Source organism: Nothoprocta perdicaria, unplaced genomic scaffold, assembly GCF_003342845.1.
Source record: "Nothoprocta perdicaria isolate Ctin4 unplaced genomic scaffold, notPer1 scaffold_80, whole genome shotgun sequence".
Taxonomy (NCBI): Eukaryota; Metazoa; Chordata; class Aves; order Tinamiformes; family Tinamidae; genus Nothoprocta; species Nothoprocta perdicaria.
The window spans coordinates 2,687,353-2,705,727 of record NW_020456088.1 but is presented as its reverse complement, the minus strand read 5'-3'; the positions used below and the strand labels follow the sequence as shown (position 1 = coordinate 2,705,727).

The 18,375-nt window shown below is 42.1% G+C and overlaps 1 protein-coding gene across 2 annotated transcripts in view; it reads left to right on the top strand.

The window, feature by feature from the left end:
• The window catches only part of CTDSPL (CTD small phosphatase like), a 67,964-nt gene that overhangs the window by 19,456 nt on the left and 30,133 nt on the right, over positions 1 to 18,375 (top strand). The window lies entirely within an intron of this gene.

The window sequence follows — 18,375 nt, the reverse complement described above, 5'->3', positions numbered from 1 at the left end:
CAACAGACTGATGATAAAAAGCTCTGAGGTAGGAAGGGAAAGGGGCCTGAAAAGTAGAGACAGCCTCACAATGGGTGATGGGCCTTGTGGCAGTGAGGCAGATCCTTGGCTTCCTTTATGGAGTTATCCGGAAGGAATGGCTGAGACCAAGAGTAGTTATTTATATTAAAATTTATAGTAAAATAGTAGTAATAGAAAGCTGTGGTAGTAGCCAGTTTTCACAGAAATGCAAATCTCTAGTGCTTTGTATTATACAAATGAATTCTGCTGGTAATGTTCATTTATGTACTTTTTTGAAGATAGTTTTGCAGCTTTACTGACTTTCACTCAAGTAGCTGTTATAATCTTGCAGTTAGCAATGGATTTTTGTGTTGTGTCAGAGTTTCAAAGTGATTTAAGTGACAGAAATAACTGGAGATGTGATTTTTCTTTTTTTTTTTCAATTTTTATTTCATTCCTCCAACGCCTCTGCGTTTTGTGCTTGCCAGCATGTGCTTCCAGCAGAGGATGTGGATAGCTGTGGGGAAGACAAAGAATCAGCAAGTAGTGCTTTAGTATTAAAAGGAAAATGAAAGATACTGTCTGCTGCTTTTTGCAAGGATGGAGTTACTCCTGATGCTAAAATATTTAAAATGTTAAAGTGGGAAGGGGAGTATGCATCAGTCTGACTTAAGATTTAATCGGGAGCAGATTAAATAATCCAGTGTTTAGCGGCTACTGTGAAAGCCTCCAACTTTGGAGTTGTGAGTTGTCATCTTTGAGAACATGCATAGAGTAGACAAGGCTCTAAAACAAAAATAAAAGCCAAAAACAATGCTCAGGAAAATAAGGAAACCTATAACTTCCAACAGATTTTCTTTCAAAGAATGTCACCTTAATTTGCTTCTGTGGCTTGGTATAAGGAAAAGAAAGAAGTAATAGAGATATCATGCTCGCAGGGAAGCTCTTAAGATGATAAACTTAAAGTCAGATTAAAAAATGTTAGAAAATGTGTGTAAAAGCCTTGGCACAGTAAATGAGCAGCTCGGGTGCTTTCAAGGGATGTGTCTAGCAAAGCTGAAGGCAGAAGTTTGTCCTTGCTCTCATGCTGGATTGCCATTAATGATATGGATGATGCAGTGGAGATCATGCCTATTGAATGAGCAGAATGTAAAGAACATATAACCTGCCTTTTTTATACAGCCTGATCAGGCTCTTTCAAGATTCTGTGGAATAATTCATTACAAAAGCTGGGAATAAGGAATGACTAGTTGGGTTGCTAATTTGTAGGATATAGTGAGGGTTTTTTGTACTCATCTGTTACATGACAGTAAAAAAAGATATATTTCTATTTATGCATTCCAGTGTGACGTTTGGTTTGTAGGAACAGTTGTTTTGCTGTGTTGTTCTTTGGTAAGACACCATCTGAAGTGCTCTGCAAAGCTTTGGTTTGGAATTGAGAGCATCCTAAGGAGCAGGGAGAAGGAAATGGGGCTAGAAAATAGGACCTGGAGTGACAGACTTGAATGGATAGAGGGTTTGCTTTGGTTCTGTTTGTTTGTGGGATTTTTTTGGTCTAGAGAAGACTGAGGGGGCCATGACAGACCTGAAATAAAGGAAAGGCTACCTGAAAGAAAAATCTGATACTCATGCATCTTTCAGATGGGACAAGAAGTAATAGACTTTAATGTGCATCTCCTTTCTCTCCACTTGTTTTCATGAAGGGATAGGTGTTTCTGGTTAATTTTGCATGTGGCTACTCTATATCCAGTTAGTTCTTTCTCTCCTCTCACTCTTACTATTAAGAATTACATATAAATGGTTGAGGGATCCTTACAGTCAAATGCAAATTAACCCATGAGCTTTTAAAAGCATTAGGCTCATCCAGAGCACTAGAAGCTTCTTGAATTGGCAGCCGTCGCGTGATCTTCAGTGATAGATTAAGTCAGCTCTGGTTTAGAGCAGCATCAGTCTTTCCCTCTCATTAGAGCAACCACCTCTTCTCATAGTCCTCTCAAGGGCAGAATGCCCAGGGGGAAGGATGTTCAGGCCTGGTGAGGTTGAGGAAGGTTTTCTCAGGTCTTCTGGGTTTGTGGTGTCCTTTCCTACCCCTCCAATAGTTCTAGGGAGGCAGCTGGAGTTACACAGCGATTAAAAGGTATCTAAATCCCCATTAATGAGGCTCCCAATACAGCAGTGGGTGCTTAAGTGAACAGTGATTTATTGCTGGTTTGTCTCCATATTAAATGCAATAAAATTGTTTTGAGTAAAACCGGTGAAGGTTGTAGTGAAGTTCACTGCTTGGGTCACCCACCGTAGTTGGACACTGACGGAAAGGTGAGTCTTGCAACTGGGTAGTCTTGCCCTTCTTAAAAAGGTCACATATGCAATTAAGCAATTATTGATGTCTTTACATACGGTTTTACCTTGAGTTAGAACCGATAATTGAAGAAGTGCCCAAATAATTGAACTCAAGACAAAGATTCTCTTCCTTCCCCAGTTTTGGGCTATGAGGTTCAGGGAGAACCTCACAGTTCATTGAGGAAGTTACTGAGAGGGAGGGAAGATAGTGTTTCATTACAAACTGAAGTTTGAAGGATCTGTTTTTCTCCTAGAGGATGCTGGGGAAGCCCTGGTCATGTTCTAATGCCCAAGGGAGATACCAAGATCTTCCCTGTGTTTCTACCCTTCTCTTCTAGGTTTGCCACCATTGCCACTTCCCCATCCTTTCAAAAATCCAGGGAAAAAGGTCCAATGCAGCTGCATCTTGCTCTCAGAAAGAGGAATTGTTGAAACACATCTATATGTTCAACGTGCATATGTTGAAGCTCATGTTCTAGGACAGCTTAGTTGTCTGGTTTAGTGGTATCTGATTTGTATTGTAGTATTTAGATTATCAGCTTTTTGCTATGATGATTAAATGTGTAGCTTTTTTGTTAAACTCTTGGGACTTTTAATCTTTTACTTCTTTCTGGAATCAAAATGGAAAAGTGGAAAGCGGAGGAGAAATAATTTCACTGTGGAGAAGCTCAGCAAAGATTGCACAACTGTGATCCCTCTGTGTTAAATTCACCTGGCTATCCCATAGGGATTCTGTTACCATCAGATCTGCATGAGCTCAAGCTATTCCTCTGAAATTTATTTCCCAAATCAGGAGTTTTTAAAGCTTTTGACTGCAAGAGCTTTCGGCGCCTTTTTGCATTTGTAGCGGCGGCTGGAACAGAACAGAACTGAATGTGCAGGATTAAGTTAGAGGCCCCGATTTCCTGTATGAGGGAAGAACGACATTTGCGAACACTGAGAGCCCGCCAAAAGGAAAAAGGGTAATGGACAAACATAGACTGTGTGGTTGAGTGCCGCGTTTGCCAGCGACTGCTGTGCAGCCTTCCTGCTGTGGGACAGGATTGACATTTTGAGCAGTCACCGTCTATGCAGTGCTGCCCTTGAAACGGTGCTGAAAACACGAGTTGGATGAGGCCAGCTTATAGGAGTGGCAGCATCTTTGTAGTGCAAAAAGCAGTAGGTTTTTATTGCTGTGATGTTGAGGTAATGCGTGAAGGTTTCTTTTGAACCCCAGAACAAATGTGGAGAAGTGTGGGAATATGGTTGAAAAAGTATTGTCAAAAAATGGAAGTTCCTGGAGAAATGAGGCATAAATTTGGCAGCTTTTTAATTTTAAGATCCATAGGTTTGTAGAAAGAGGCTTCCAACCTGAGGCCTCCTGAGCACAGCTAACACCAAGCAACATTGGAGTGCTGTTTCCAGAAACTCCCTGCTTCTTGCTGACAGCTCTGCTTCTGTGAAAAATGGACAATTGGAATTTGAGCAGATTGACAGCAGCTTCTGGGGTGTCTCTATGGGAAACTGGTGATGAAAACGTGTTTACAAATTATGTTACTATCAGCCAGGCACTCTAGTCTCCATCTTCAGATGTCTTGTATTTTATATTTATCTTCCTTAAGGAATGTGAAGAGCCGTCTGAAGTGCCACCTCAGAAGGCAAATTTTGTATGCCAACCTTTTACTTAATTTGGAAGACATTTTAATAAACTAGGTAAATGATATATTTTTTTTTCCTGCTCTTTTGCTATAATAGAGAAAGAATAACCCATCTCTATGGAGATGGAAGGTAGTAATTGTAAGAAGTTAAATTAAGGCATGTGAACAAGTATGTTTAGTGGATGGCTGGGCTGAAAGGTGGCTTAGTCCTCTAGCAGTAACCATTGCAGGCAGGCCTGTAATGAACTTCTTAGCACCTTAACAGAGATTGTTCCTGGTTTTTTTTTAATTTTTTAATCCTCTATTTTACTAATCATTGTAGCTTGAACAGTAGTAATAGGAATATACCCAAGGAAACCTGTTACATTTGTCCTTTATTCTGCACAGCCTTTAACTTGTCGTACGTATGCTCCTTTTCCGAGGACGCCTTGTCCAGTTCTTTAAGTGTCCAAGACTTTCCGGCGGCTTCTTGGAAAAGCTGCTTGAAGGCTCCTGGGGATTGAACTCGATCATACTGGAGGCTCCCACAGCGTTGCCAGATACAGCCACTTAAAAATACTTCTATGCAAGCAGCATATTTGGCTTCTCGCTGGCTGTTTCCTGAGACTCCTGGATTCATGTTCCCCAGCTTGTTTATTTTCACAGAGCCGTAAGGAGGAGCCGAAAGCTGGAGGCTGTAGGGTGGCCGTGGGGCCGCAGAAGCGGCGCTGAGATGTGAGCACTGCAGCTGGCATTCTTAGAAGGACTCTGGTCTTCCTGGAAACCCTCATCCTCACAGCAGCTATTTGGTTCCAGCTGCGCAGTTTGATAGCTTTTCTCGCTGTAAATTGCTCGGTGATAATTGCTTATGCACAGGTATTAGCAATGTGGGCTGTAGATGCCTGCTGGAAATCAGGATTCAACTGGCTCTGTGTAAACAAACCAGGTTTGGTGAGTGCCTGAGAAAATGTTTCAGTTAAAATTACAGCATTTGAGCTATGGAGCAGAAGTATTAAACTCTCATAGTGTGGACATGGTAAGTGGACGTAGTCATGCTTTTGGATGGTGCTTGTAGAGCTTGTACAGTATTGTACTTTTTTCCTTTTTTTCTTTTTTCCTTTTTCCTTTTCTTTCTTAGTTTTAGTATTGGTATGATAAATGTTAAAATATTTTGTTACGGCATAGTTTTTGAAAATGCTGTTTTATAGTTTACCCTTATTTAAATGCCTGCATGAATCTTTTCAAAGCAATGCAGCAAATGTAATACTGTTCCCAGAGACTTAAAAATAAAATTTGTTCTTGAATAATACATTAAAAATTAGTATTAATGAGGAAAATAAAGCTGAAAGTTTTTTTCCTCCTCAGTAGAAATGAACTTGAATATATTATCTGTATAGAAAAAAATATTGAAATAATTTATAACTTTATCTCATGCAGATACTTGAGTTGTGCCTGCAAGTTGATTGAATTATTCATACAAAACTATTGGAACCTAATTCTTGCCAGAAAAGTCAGTGTAGGTCAAGTTAGAATGTGCCTTTTAAAATGAGTAAGTTACTGTTTACTGATGTTGTTTTTCACTTGTCAAACAAGGATCTTCTCTCCGTTTTAGAAACAGGATTGGGGTACATTTCTGTGCTTTGTACTATGCTTAAGCCAGTTTTTCAAAATGTGGGTATATGCAGGTAGCATATACTTATATTTTGTTTATTAAGGGAAAACTTGGGCAAAGATTTAAAGCTATTTAGTCTTACGTAGCACAATAAATTCTTTCAATATGAAATATATTAAACCTGTGTTTGTGAAACTTGTGGTAAGAATTATGTTTTCTGCTGTGCTGTTGCCGTAAACAGGGAGTATAAGCCAAGTGGCATCATAGTTAGTGATCTTATTTAATGTACTTTCTCGTTCCTAGATCATGCCTAGTTTAGTTCTCTGAAGTGACTCAAGGGGGAAAAGAAAGCCAGGTTGCAGGCTCAGACAAGAGGATCTCAAGATACGTTTTTATGTTGCTTTACTCAAACCTTATGTAACAATTAAAATTTATTAATAAGAAAAATATCTGCAATTAGTCCTATCCAAATGCTAAATACCACAATCGTATTTTGTGGAAGCCTTGATGGGAGAATGAAGTTAGGCTGTGAAAACACCAATATTCCTCTGGACCTCACCATCAAATCGTATGAACACATCTCAGTTTTTAATATGTATCCAGCCTCAAGTCTAGTGCTGGCTATACCTTACCTTGGATTAAGAGTGAAGCAAGATGGGTTTCATAGCTGTTTCTTGTACTGAGTTTAAATGTTTTACAAATAAGGAGCCCAGACACAAAATATGTGAAGCTGCTTGTCCAAAATGATGAAAAATTGAAGTGGAGCAGAAAACTGAAGTTAGTTCTCCTTCGACTTAAGCTAGTTGTCTTAATAGGTGGAATTGGTCCTTTTTCTTTGAGTTCCAGGGCATATTTCCTGTTGAGATTTGCAGTGCAGTGCTATATTTATATATGTACTAATATATATATATAGATATAAGTACACCTTGATACTATTTGGATTTTTTGTGAGCAAAAGTATCCAAAAGTATCCAGTTGCAATAGAAACTTTCAATTTCCGGCTCTTTTATTTATTCACTTCCAGCCACCTTCCAAGTTTGCTCTAATTTTCATGGGTACTGCTCGATGCTAAACCGTGTTTTAATGTGTACCTTGTCGAAGGTATTTGGAAATTCTGCTCATCTTTCATTTTAAAGGACCAAATAAGTTCTTCACTCCTCGTGCTGTTCAATAAATAATTTACTAAAAGTGATTTCAATAGTTGATTTTCTCAGCTGAGAGCCCCTTGACATTTGTTTCTAATGTGCTAATTTGAGTGTTTGATATCATAGAGTGTCCAAGGCATCCTGTATATGGGAAAGCTTTCCACTTTCGCCACTTGACAAGGTGGGCACCTTTTCCCTTGTGAATATCTTGTGATCTTTAAGCTGGTGCGTTTTTTATTATTGTGCAGCAATCTGAGCAGGGAAGTCTACCCTAAAATGTCCCATTATCAGGTCTTATGTACTGTGGGGTTTTGCTTGAAACATGTCCTAGGTTGCTCATGGGATTGCCCGGGGTTTCTGAAGTGGGTTGGAGTCGAGAGCTCCTTGTGGCTGCGTTCGATGTCTGTGCTGAGCTGGCCAGGATTCCCCATTCAGATTCCTGAAGAACCTTGGACTGTCTCTCAGACCTTTTTATCTTTCATTGCTGTTGTGTTTTCTTTCCCTGTTGCGGTTTGGCACTTCAGCCCAATAGTTTGGGGGGAATCGGGGAAAAAAAGTGCGTGGATAGAAGAGAAGGGTTGAGCCAAGTGGTTCCTGAGGGCTCTCAGTGGGGAAAAACTGGCATTTGTCAGGGTGGGTTCTAACACAGACACACAAATCGGGTGAATCAGAAGCTGCTTTCCATGTGGAGACCCACAGCCACCAGAAACGGCCATCACAGGATCAGCTACATGGACCTTGGCAGGAGGAGGTTTCAGACATCCCATATCTCACGCACGTTGGCCCTGCCCTGTTTGCTCTGCAGGGCTGGAATTCCCGTCCCAGGCCGTGGAAGGCACCCGCGCCGCCCCTTGTGCACACACGGGTCCTGCACCGAGCGCTTTGCCGGGAAGGAGGAGGTCCCCGCGGCTTTGCTACGGATGTCTGTATTGACCGGCGTGAAACCGGATGTTGGGAAAGCTCATGGAATGTGCCAGGATGGGGCAGAGGGAGCGGAACGGGGAGGGAGAGGCCCTGCCTGAACGATAGCGGTCAGCTGGTAGCTGGAAAAAGCTTTTTAAATTTTGCATGTGCTGTCTTTATAGTACAGAAGGCCATATTTACCAGTGAAAATCCATCCTTCTCCGTGTGAGAAAGAACTTCTTCACTGTGAGAGTGACAGAGCCCTGGCACAGGCTGTCCAGGGAGGCTGTGGAGTCTTCTCCTCTGGAGATCTTCCAAACCTGCCTGGATGCCGCCCTGTGCCCCGTGCTCTGGGTATCCCTGCTGGAGCAGGGAGTTGGACTGGATGATCCCTAGGGGTCCCTTCCAACTCCAACCGTTCTGTGGTTCTGTGAAATCCACTGAGGTGGCCAGGAGGGACCTGGAGTTGTTCAGGTGCCCAGCGTGCCCAGCTGTGGCATGTGTGACTAGTCCAGCTGCTGCTTTCCTGGTTGTTTTGCTGTAGGTAGCTGGGTGTCCCCAGCTCCTGTCAGTTAGAAATCGTTGTTGCTCCTCCCTGTCTCCCATCAGCTTCAGGTTGACCCGTTGGGTCTGGTGTGTGAACACCAGCCCTGCAAGCTGTGCCACAAAGCCAAGCTGCTAACACCAAGGCTGCTCACAAAGCACAGAACGCAGGAAATAAATGAATAGTAATGACCCCCAACATCACTGCTGGTGGTGGTCTGTAAGGTTAGGACGTGTTTTTACTTTGGGATGGAGTAGGAGAAGGGGCAAATCCCAATGATGGCCTTTTGAGAGCTTGACTTCCATCAAGCTTAATGATTTCCCTCTCATGGCTGGGATTTTCCGTGTAAGCCAAGTATGGGAAGAGCCCTGCTTCAGTCATCTGTTTTTGAGCTGCTGAGCGAGGTCCACAGCTTCTCTCCCCCCTGAGCTCTACAGATTTAGTCATGTTTGCTCTGATAAATAATAAAAAGTTGCACTTTTTTCCCCCTCCCCTGTTAGAATTAAAGAGAAAGGTCATTTTTAACTACTCCAAAAACTTAACATTTTTGGTTATTAAACAGCTACCAGTTTTTCTTATTTTCTCATGACTTACATATCTGAAACAGCAAGTGGCTGTCCTCCTGTTTCTTGGAATTAGAAGTTAAAACATTGGTATTAAATTGCATGCATTCCTTTTAGTAACAAAGATGAGGATATTTTGAATAGGTCAAAGTACTTGATGTTCTGGGTGTTTGGAGAAGCAATTAAAACATGTCTGCAGTTGTTCTAACCTGCAGCTGAACCATCAACTAGATAGAGGTATCTAAATACTTGTTTTAGGTGTAAAAATATGCGGGTTGGGGTTTTTTTTTGTTTGCTTTTGTTTTGCCTTTTTTTAATATGCCCTCTTAAGACTTGTGGAAGAAGGAAAAAATATTTTCTTTTTTTTTTTAAATCTGATTTTCTAGTAATGAAACACAGCTTTGTTCTAGAGCAAAATTGCTGGAAGTAGAGCAAGTTTTGCTACTTTTTGGTTTTGTTAGTTCTGATAGTTTTGGTTAAGTAGTTCTGGTTAGGTTAAGTTAGTTTTGGTTAGGTAGTTCTGGTATTTTGTTCAGTTTAGCCCTTTGGTGCAACATATTCCAGTAGCTAGCGAGGAAATGAAAATCTGACAAACTAGTGTTTAAAAATGTCAGATGTGTCTTGTTTTTGATTGTTCCTTATCTACAGCTTCTTCCTGTAGTTCATAGGGATTCAGATAGACACTTAGATGTTTTAACTGACCGTGGGTACATTACAACTGCCTCTCAAAAATGATGGTCTGTGTCCTGCTGGCATTTCAAAATGCATCCCAGGGACATGGGATTTGAAAGCCGTGGATGGAGATCTTGTGCTTGTGTTTGTGTTTAGCAGCTTATGGAAGGGAGTACTGGGCTCTTCTGTGGCTTTGTGGCTTAACTCTTTCTTTATGAGCACAACAGTAGATGCTTTATTAGAGACAGGCTGCAACTTCAAAAGTTTGAGTTGGAGATACCTGATAACGCTGTTCTTCTGCAGATGGCATTTGCATTGAAATGAAAATCTGCAGTGCTTGAAGTTATAATTACTTCAGATTTGGTATTGTTCCTGAATACAAGTTTTAGTAAGATGTACACGTGTCAAAATGATTTCTTGCTGGAGTGTGCAAAATGGAACAGCTTGAAGGAAAGGCAAAAAAAACCCCAAACTGAAGATTTTCTTATGTATAAAATCTATGCTTATTGCATGTCAATAAATAATGAAGGTATTTTGAAAAATTAATACTCTAAGATTTGGTAATATCTACTCCACTGAAGCAAAAGCTGGTGGAGATGCCTCTCAGCAACCCCTTTTTCAATCGTATTGCAAGTAAATACATAATAATTTAAGCTTATGTTCAAATCCAAGTGGTTTAATTTTGTTCTCAGAGGTACTAGATTGTTACTACCTGATAACGTGTTACTTGCTACATGCTGTACATAACTTCTGAGGATGTTTTCAGTTGTTGAAAGCAATTACTACTTTTAAGTTGTGTTAATAACAAAGACACAAGTGATAGAACGATGTAGAGAAAGTTCCTAGGAAGAACTGCAATCTTAGAAAGAAAGAACTGCAGTCATTTCAATGTGGATTTCATAATACGGATTTTAATAGTTACATGTATTTCTTCCTCTGTTACAATGGAGCATCTTCCAGAAATTACATGATGACCATGATCTTCGTTCTTTAAAGCACATTACTGGAAGCATCTCTGGAAATGTGCACTTTCCCTTGCAAAGTGGACTTTCTTAAATGTGGTATTCTTAAAAGACAGGTAAATCAAGAGAAACAAATAGTGATTTTTGAACGAGGCATCCCATACGAAGAAGGATGCCCTAATTTGAGGCTTTTCTGTCAGAAATGCATCTGTCTTTGGGGGAGCAAACTTCAATGGGAGGAAGGAGATGTAGCTGATGCTGAAATGCCCACAGGGAACGACAGGAATTTTAAAGCTAAATGGAGAAACAGAGCAAGAGAGAATCCTTTAACAGCAATTTTGTTAGATTAGTCCATTGATAAAGAGGTGTTCCTGGGGAAGGGATGGGAAGCTGTCAAAAATAGCCTAATACTCCTGGTTCTGGTGACTTGAAGGATTCTCTCTAAAACGTGCACTTGGGAAGGAGGTGTCTCTATGGGAACATGTCTTACCACCCTATTTAGGGAAAGCAAGTGGAGCTGCTTCTCCTCAGATGAGCAAGGTTTTGGTGGGAGTTTAGGTGAAGGGGTGTTGCTTTTGAGGGAAAAGAGGCAGAAAAAGGCACCAAAATCCATAGCCTGTGATGTAGTCAGCTTGTTTGCAGTGTGAAATGGAAAGAACCTTTATTTAACTTTCAGAGCCAAACCCCAGGCTTTGGATTTGGTGCCCGGAGAAGAAAGAAAATAAAATCAAACGCATTTACTAGGCTGAACAAATTTGATAAGGACATAAGCGGGTCCTAAGGCCAGTGCTCAGCAATGTTTCTGCTTCCGTCTGCTTTAGGATAGGGCCGTGTTTTGGCTTGAGCAATTCATTGGCTGAATAAAAGGTGCTCACGACGGCTGGCTGGATGCTAAGCCCTGAGCAAGGGCTCCCTGTGGGACAGGGAAGGAGCTTGTACAGCTCTGCAAGGACCTCATGCAGGGTCTCTGCAGGGACAAGAGTAGTGATGGGGGGGGGGGGCCTTATGTTACAGACGGGAGAGATGAAGATTGCTTAATATGCAAATATTTCTTTGTGACATCTACACCATTTTTGTAATAATAAAAATACTTTTTGCTCAATTAAGTATTGTTTAAAGGCTTTGTTTTTTTACTTTTTCTGGGGGTGGGAGGAGGGAGTGAGGACAGGCAATTTTAACTGGCCTGACAATATGATCCCTTCAGATGCTTGCCTGCTGCTTATTTATATCTGTTTTTTCCCTGTATTTAAATTACTTCGGCATTGAGCGAGTTGTTTACTGCCTTCCTCACAATGCTGTGCTCAGCTCTAATCCCCAGCATATTTCTGTACATATTTCTGTCCTCTAAACACATGCCTGTTTACATTCATTTCAGTGCCGTTTTGACTGTTCGCCTCGCCTGGTGCCAGGGGGTATCAGCAGCGACAAGCAACAAGCTTGGAGATGGTGGCAGTTTTACCCCGTGCCCGGCTCGTGTTTCCCTGCGTTTGTTTCTCCTTTGCCTTCCCTCTGGAATACTTGATAAATAATCATAAAATGTCTTCCAGAAGCGAAGAGGCCAACTGGGGAGCAGTCTGCAAGAGGGCTGGGCACACGAGCGTATGTTCCAGTGATTCTCTTCATTACTTTGTGGTTAAAGACCCAATTTAGCATTGAGTTAGTGCTTCTTTACTGCTGTATATGGGATAAAAGCAAAAAAATCCTTTCGGTCTTTAACTGTGGGGTTTTGTTTGCTTGCAAACTGCTCCGAATATATGACAAAACCTCTTTAAAAGAATAATCCCCCGTGTGCCGTGGCTGCTCCGTTTTTAGCACCACGAAGGTGTGGGTAGTTTGAGATCTTGCACCCTGAGCACCCCAGCGCTCTCGGTGCTCACCCAGCTGCAAAGGCCCCGCATTGTTACCCCAGAAGGAGCTGCCGGGCTTCACAGGCCACATCTGCCGCTGAACTTTGTGCCGTTTGCCTTTCCCCCCTGCTCTCCCCCCCCGTTTTACTAGAAGAAAGGTCTGTTTGTTGGCCGCTGGCGCGGGGCGGCGCAGGAATGTCGTGCACGCGGAGCCCGCGCAGCATTTCCTGCCCCGCTGCCATTCCAAACCTCTGCCCGGGAACCGCTCCAGCGGCTGCACTCCCGGCTCTTAAAACCAAGCCCTTTTCTTCTGAAATACCTCAGTTTTTGTGGAAAGCGCATCTTTAAATGTTGCCGTGCTCTTGTTTTAGATGTGTCAGGTCCCCCGTATTCTCTGTGCTATTCATAGGTTGCAGCTGAGGCAAACTGTTGAGCTGTTACTGAAGCGCTATCCCTGCCGAGAGGTGACTCGATAGCAGCAGCACTAAATATGTTAATTTTATAGTGTAACATGTCCCGTACTGTTTCCTGTGTCGTTTGTGGATAGCTCTGTTTCCCTTCTAGCTGAAAATGGTAGAACTTCTTTTGCTACTTGTTATTTTTGTATTCTCCACCCCCTTCCTTTTCTGTTGCCCTTAATGGTTTTAAAGCATCACCCTTGCACTGCATGAATCTTGCTCAGAAGCAAAGCATTTTATTTTGCCATAGCAAAATAAAAAAGACACTCTGAGCCTTGATACAGGTTAACCTTTAAATTCAGGGAGTTGAACTGTGAGCCCTTAGTACTATATGTCAGGACATGAAGATCCGTGTTGGTACCTTCATGTTTCAGTCCTTTAGACAGCCAGGTCCTTGCTGCTCCTTGGGGCTGGAGATGGTCCCAGCTTAGTCCCATCAACCTGGCATTAACAAGTTAACTCCAAGCTCTGCGTTATTAAAGGAGCCAGCAGCCTCTTTCGATTCCTATTGGAATTTGTTAGAAGTTTTGAGTCTTTTTGTGGTTGGTCACCAAGCCTTGTCAGTCAAAAATATCAGTGAACTATCCTGAATAGATTACTGCTGGATAGGGAAGAGATTACCTTAACAGAAATGAGTGAGTTGGTGGTTCTTCTACCATCTCCTTGCCTATTTTGGGTATCTAAATGGTCTTTTTTTTTTTCTTCTACTCATTTGTGACGCTTCTCTCCAAAGAAATATCTTCAACTGAAAAACCTTGAGTTTAATTATATTTGAAGGGGAAGGAGGTTCAGCTTTGGCTGAAACGAAGATCATTCTGCAGTGTGTCATGCTGGGAGTGAACAGGGCAATTTCTTTGGGTTTTGCCTGCTTGAAGATTAAACAGTTTCAGGCGGTTGTTTCAGGTACCGGAAACTATTTCCAGTTAACTGCTGTATTTTCTGCAAGGCTTCCATGGAAAATTAAATCTTTCAACCATAAACTGTAAGTGGCATTTGAAACCAAAGGAACCTTGGGCATCTCATGCAGATTTGGCATGAAGTGTTATAAAATTATTTCTGCACCTGAAAGAAAGCAGAATTTACTGAAGTGTGTGAAGTAGATGCTCCTCTGCCAAGGTAACTGCTTCTGTCTTAAGTTTTGTAATATTTAAAATTTGATCTATTTTATTTTTACCTCTCATAAGATTAGGTAAAGCCTCTTTAGCAGATTAATTTAGACATCATTAGAGATTGTAATTTCTCACTTTTGAAGGCTTAACACTACTTTTTTTCCTATTTAATTTGTGCATTTTGTATGGGAAGCCCATACAACCCTGTAAATGGAGAACTCATGCACAGAGGTTCGTTTTATTGTGTTTATCGAGTTCATCTCTAAACACCCTGGAAATTTCTTCATTGCCAACCTATATTATTCCAGAGGACTAGCAGTTGCTTTCATTTCATTAGGAAATATGCGGCAGTAATTAAATCCCTCATACGCTGCAGCAGGATGGACTTGGTTAGTCCTTCTCCGGTCTGCCCATAGTGGCTTCCTGCAGCACTGAGGGGTTTCTTGTGCGACTGCTGCGCCATGATCTATTTTTACATTTTATTGTATTCAGCTGTCAAAGCAGCAATTGGCAGCGTTTCACCTTCTGACAGTAAAATGTGATTCGAGAAACCCAGGACTAAACTTTGCAGAATACAGTGAATAATGGAAAAGACTTCAATTTTTTTTTTATTTACCATTTACATCACTATTGAAGCTGTGTTGTTCAGAGAGGAAAGGTGGAAACTTTCTGCATTTAAAGATAGCTCGAGTTGCAGGAAGTTTGGGATGTTTCTGTCACTAGTTTCTCTAGGCAGGCTGGTATAGTAATTTGTATTTTGAAATTTGCCCCTTTTTGCTTCTTTTTTTTCCCCCCTTCGCTTTGTGTAACCACACAGTATGGATGGTTGTGATTAAACTTGCATAATCACAGTAGCTTCTTACAACTTATTATAAAACTTGCCTTTAATTTAACTTGTACCCACTTCCCATGTTTAGTAGTGCCGTGGATGCATCAGAACTTGCCAAAAGCCCTCGATAAGCTCAGCTCTGAGAACCATCTGTGACTTCCAGAAACAGGCAGGCAATTCAAGAAACTTGCAGTTTACTTTACAAGACTTTCCATCAAAAATAGTGCAGCGGAACAGCTAGAAACTCTAAGCAAAACCTTGTGCTTTCAAGCCACAGAAGATGTTCACTGGATGGACTTCTGGTGAGGAGAACTGGGCTCCCACTTCTAAGCCCCGCTGCAAAGCCTTGGCAGTAGTAGTTCTGTCTTCCCAGCACCACAGGAGAATGACAGTGGATGTTAATTTTCCTCAAGAAAAGAGGATTGCACAGTTTACTTGGTCGATGTGAATTTGAAAGAACAAGAGATCTGGTTCATCTTTTCTATATTCAGACGCTTGTGTCGAAGTGCATCGCTGAAGACTCCTAGGCTGCCGTGAGATCATTTGGGAATGAGAATCACACACACACATATATTTACACACATATATGGAGTTATATTCCATTTAAAGCACATAATATGTCCCTTTTTTTTCATGGATCACCAATGAAGTTACACAGAGATCTGTGCAGTCTGCTGTTCTGCTTAAACTTCTTGGAAAGGGAATAAGGAAATCGCTTAGCAAAGTTTGAGGAAAGTGTATGAGTGTGTATACATGCCTGCAGGTATACGTGTGTGTGTGTGTATATAGAATTAAAGCTAGATGCTATGAGGAGTTTTTGGATGAATTTGTGAATCTCAATGAGTATCCCCTAAACTGACAGGTGAAATTGTGTAGATGGATATGAAATGTTCTGCATGGGAAGACAGGAATTCCGAACTTACTGGCACTAATGTCTCCAAAATAGCTGTTAATGATGTCTTGGGTTATGGTAGGATCTTTGCTGAAAATGGCATCAGTTCCATCAGTTAAAGCAAAAAAATGCAAATAAAATCCTAGGAATTATTAGAGAAGTGAGAGAACAATAGGTTTTGTTAGTGTCATGGTTCTCAGTCTGACAATTGTGTGCAGTTCTGTGCTGAGAGAGATGCATTAGCAGAGGGACTAAGTAACCAGGTGGATCCAGGTTATTTGATGACTAAGTTGTCGACTGAGCTGTGGAACTCTTCACCACATGCCAGGAGCTGATGAATGTTCAAGAAGTGATGGGGCAAATCCGTGGAAGGAAATTGGTGACTGCTGTTTGCAGTGTTGCTGCGTTTGCTTAGGAGATCCTTAAATTGCAGTTATTGAGCACCAGGACCTGTGTTCAGGGAGGCATTGCTCTAGTCTTGCATTGCTTTATTTTTCCAGTCTTACAGAGATGTCTTTTGCTTGCTCTTGTCTCTGCTGTGACTGGTAACACACCTTCCTATTTTGAAGTCACTTTATCAGGGCTCTCTCTATTTCTTTTTTTTTTTTGTGTGTGTGTGACTGCACAACATTTAAGGTTGTGAAAGGTCTCTTCTAATTGTCTTCAGCAATTAGTGGCAGTAGTGGTAATGAGTGTAATATTTCAATGGGTGCCATAGGACATCACTTCCAGGAATTATGGTTATAACTCCTGAAAGATGGAGACACGTGTGTGTGTGTATATATAGATATAAACTTCATGTGCTGATTATGACATAAACTTGCAATTTGGAAAAAAAAAACCAAAAACGTAACTTTACTGATTGGTCTTACCTGCAGGTTTTAAAGAGTGCCAGCCTTTAGCCACTGAAGTTTATCTTTTTTTGCACATGTAATACCTGTGTATTTTACACTGCATGTCACGTAAAGCCATTTGAGCACCTCAGTCTCCATTCCTTTGCAGAATTTCTTCTTGCTGGCTCTTTACTGATTTCTCTTGCTTAACACTGAAACTTTATTGTACTGCATACAAGTGGATCTTCCACCAGAGAAGTGGATTGAAGGGCTTCAGTCCCAGCCCTTGATTATAATCACAGAATTACAGAATGCTTAAGGTTGGAAGGGAGGTCATCTAGTCCTTCATATGCAAGGTCACCTAGAGCATGTGGCACAGGGCTCCAAGCGAGTCCCAGTGAGATTTGAAGATCTCCAGAGAAGGAGACTCCACGACCTCTCTGGGCAGCCTGTGCCAGGGCTCTGTCACCCTCTCTGCTAGGAAATTTTTCCTTAAGTTCCTGTGGAACTTTTGGTGCTTTATTTTGTGGCCATTTCCTCTAGTCCTATCAGTGGCCACCACTGAAAAGAGGCCGCCCCCTCCTCCTCACTCCCTCCCTTGAGGTATTTACACGCTGATCAGGTCCCCCCTCAGCGTTCTCTTCTCCAGGCTGAACAGGCCCAGCTCCCTCAGCCTTTGCTCATAGGGCAGATGTTCCAGGCCCCTGATCATCCTGGTAGCCCTGCGCTGGACTCTCTCCAGCAGCTCCACATCCCTCTTGTACTGGGGAGCCCAGAACTGGACGCAGTACTCCAGATGTGGCCTCACCAGGGCTGAGTAGAGGGGGATGATCACTTCCCTCGACCTGCTGGAGACGCTCTTTTAATGCACCCCAGGATCCCGTTGGCCTTCTTGGCCACCAGGGCACACTGCTGCCTCATGGTCAACTTGTCGTCCACCATGACACCCAGGTCCCTCTCTGCGGGACTGCTCTCCAGCAGGTCCACCCCTAATCTGTACTGGTGTCCAGGGTTATTCCTCCCCAACTGCAGGACTCTCCACTTGTCCTTCTTGAACCCTCATAAAGTTTTTCACCACCTAGTTGTCCAGTCTGTCTTGGTTCTTCCAGATAAGCAGGGATTCCTTACAAATGGTGTTTTGGGCTTCAGGAGGACCATGCTATAAAAACTGCGTTCAGAATAATGTTTCATGTTGCTTTCCTTCTCCTTATGAAGTCTAAGGGGAAAAATATGGTGTATGGAGAGTGTTGTGTAAGAGCATTTCTATTTTAGGCATTCGAATTATTTGCTGTCACATTTTTAAGTAGAGGTTGAACTGCCTAGAGAAGCAGATAATAAAATTAAATGAAAGTGAGTGACTGGAAAGAGCTCACGAGTGTGGAAAATCCAAGTTCTTCCTGTGAGATCAGTGCATAACCACAAAGTTAAATCCCTGGGTATAGAGGAGGAAGGTGAAAACAAAATAAAAATGATTAGCAAGGTTTAGTTGTTCTTCTTCATGCCTGTGGTGCAAACTTTCTCGATGACTGGTTTGTAGAAGTCCTGCACTGCTCTGTGTATGTCCTTTAGGAAGCTCCAAACTTGCATTTCTGCAAACTTGGCACAAACAATGTGATGTTTTGGTATTTTGAATGTGTTACTTCTACCATGGATGCGTTTTTTTATTCACATACTGACTTCAGAAGTCCTACGCTTTGCAGAGGACTTAGAGCATGGAATTAAAATCCCAACTGCGAGCAGCAATCGGGCCCATGCTTATCTTTGCTCTGGGTCTCGTGGCGATAACGGGCAGCGCCGTCCGTACCTTGCAGCGAGAGATAAACGTGAAGAAACGGGGCTGAGATGGGGCAGCTCCCTGCTCAGAGCCGGCCCGAGCCCAGAACCCGCCGGCTGGTGGGAAAGAAGAGACTTGTGCCCGAGGAGAGCCTGTTGAAGCACTCAGTGATTGCTGGGAGAGTGTCACTCAAAAACATGCAAAAACATTGCTTGCTCTCACATTTTTCTAACTCCCTTTTAATACGTGGTTAAGGTCCGTGGGGAGGTTGAAATG